The sequence below is a fragment of the Tachypleus tridentatus genome, chromosome 8 (genome assembly GCF_004210375.1).
Source record: "Tachypleus tridentatus isolate NWPU-2018 chromosome 8, ASM421037v1, whole genome shotgun sequence".
Classification (NCBI taxonomy): Eukaryota; Metazoa; Arthropoda; class Merostomata; order Xiphosura; family Limulidae; genus Tachypleus; species Tachypleus tridentatus.
Window position 1 is genome coordinate 149,845,014 of NC_134832.1, and position 2,896 is coordinate 149,847,909.

Below are 2,896 nucleotides of genomic sequence, written 5' to 3' on the forward strand. Positions count from 1 at the left end.
AAAAGAGTATTGAACTGATTCTCACTAAAACTAACTACGGAAAAGTGTGAACTGATTCTCACTAAAAAAACTAACTACGGAAAAGAGTATTGAATGATTCTCACTAAAAAAAATAACTACGGAAAAAGAGTATTGAACTGATTCTCACTAAGAAAACTAACTACGGAAAAGAGTATTGAACCGATTCTCACTAAAAATACTAACTACGGATAAGAGTATTAAACCTCTTCTCACTAAGAAAACTAATTACGGAAAAGAGTATTGAACTGATTTTCACAAAGAAAACTAATAACAGAAAAGTGTATTGAACTGATTCTCAAAAAAGAAAACTAATTACGGAAAAAGAATATTGAACCGATTTTGACTAAGAAAACTAATTACCGAAAAGAGTATTAAACTGATTCTCACTAAGAAAACAAATTACGGAAATGAGTATTGAACTGATTCTCATTAAGAAAACTAACTACGGAAAGGAGTATTAAACTGATTCTCAAGATGAAAACTAACAACGGAAAAGAGTATTGAACGGATTCTCACTAAGAAAACTAATTACGGAAAAGAGTATTGAACTGATTCTCACTCAAGAAAACTAACTACGGAAAAGAGTATTGAACCGATTCTCACTAAAAAAAACTAATTACGGAAAAGAGTATTGAACTGATTCTCACTAAAAAACTAACTACGGAAAAGAGTATTGAACTGATTCTCACTAAGAAAACTAATAACGGAAAAGAGTATTGAACTGATTCTCACTAAGAAAACTAACTACGGAAAAGAGTATTGAACTGATTCTCACTAAAAAAACTAATTACGGAAAAGAGTATTGAACTGATTCTCACAAAGAAAACTAACTACGGAAAGAGTATTGAACTGATTCTCACTAAAGAAACTAACTACGGAAAAGAGTATTGAACCGATTCTAACTAAGAAAACTAACTACGGAAAAGAGTATTGAACCGATTCTCACTCAAAAACTAACTACGGAAAAGAGTATTGAACCGATTCTCACTAAAAAAACTAACTACGGAAAAGAGTATTGAACCGATTCTCACTAAAAAACTAACTACGAAAAAAAGTATTGAACTGATTCTCACTAAGAAAACTAAGGAAAAGAGTATTGAACTGATTCTAAATAAAAAAACTAATTACGGAAAAGAGTATTGAACTGATTCTCACTAAGAAAACTAACTACGGAAAAGAGTATTGAACCGATTCTCACTAAGAAAACTAACTACGGAAAAGAGTATTGAACTGATTCTCACATAAGAAAACTAACTACGGAAAAGAGTATTGAACCGATTCTCACTAAAAAACTAATTACGGAAAAGAGTATTGAACCGATTCTCACTAAAAAACTAACTACGGAAAAGAGTATTGAACTGATTCTCACTAAGAAAACTAACTACGGAAAAGAGTATTGAACTGATTCTCACTAAGAAAACTAACTACGGAAAAAGAGTATTGAACTGATTCTCAAAGAAAACTAACTACGGAAAAGAGTATTGAACTGATTCTCACTAAGAAAAACTAACTACGGAAAGAGTATTGAACTGATTCTCACTAAAAGAAACTAACTACGGAAAAGAGTATTGAACTGATTCTCACTAAAGAAAACTAACTACGGAAAAGAGTATTGAACTGATTCTCACTAAGAAAAAACTAACTACGGAAAAGAGTATTGAACTGATTCTCAAAAAAAAAACTAACTACGGAAAAGAGTATTGAACTGATTCTCACTAAGAAAACTAACTACGGAAAAGAGTATTGAACTGATTCTCACTAAAAACTAACTACGGAAAAGCTTATTGAACTGATTCTCACTAAAGAAAACTAATTACGGAAAAGTATTGAACTGATTCTCACTAAGAAAACTAACTACGGAAAAGAGTATTGAACTGATTCTCACTAAGAAAACTAACTACGGAAAAGAGTATTGAACTGATTCTCAAAAAAAACTAATTACGGAAAAGAGTATTGAACTGATTCTCACTAAAAAAACTAACTACGGAAAAGAGTATTGAACCGATTCTCACTAAGAAAACTAACTACGGAAAAGAGTATTGAACTGATTCTCACTAAGAAAACTAATTACGGAAAAGAGTATTGAACTGATTCTCACTAACTAAGAAAACTAACTACGGAAAAGAGTATTGAACTGATTCTCACTAAGAAAACTAATTACGGAAAAGAGTATTGAACTGATTCTCACTAAGAAACTAACGGAAAAGAGTATTGAACTGATTCTCACTAAAAAACTAACTACGGAAAAGAGTATTGAACTGATTCTCACTAAGAAAACTAACTACGGAAAAGAGTATTGAACTGATTCTCAAAAAAGAAAACTAACTACGGAAAAAAGTATTGAACTGATTCTCACCAAGAAAACTACTACGGAAAAGAGTATTGAACTGATTCACTAAAAACTAACTACGGAAAAGAGTATTGAACTGATTCTCACTAAAAAACTAACTACGGAAAAGAGTATTGAACTGATTCTCACTAAGAAAACTAACTACGGAAAAGAGTATTGAACTGATTCTCACTAACTACGGAAAAGAGTATTGAACCGATTCTCACTAAAGAAAACTAACTACGGAAAAGAGTATTGAACTGATTCTCACTAAGAAAACTAACTACGGAAAAGAGTATTGAACTGATTCTCAAAAAAAAACTAACTACGGAAAAGAGTATTGAACTGATTCTCACTAAAAGAAAACTAATTACGGAAAAGAGTATTGAACTGATTCTCACTAAGAAAACTAACTACGGAAAAGAGTATTGAACTGATTCTCACTAAGAAAACTAACTACGGAAAAGAGTATTGAACTGATTCTCACTAAAAAACTAACTACGGAAAAGAGTATTGAACTGATTCTCAAAAGAAAACTAACTACGG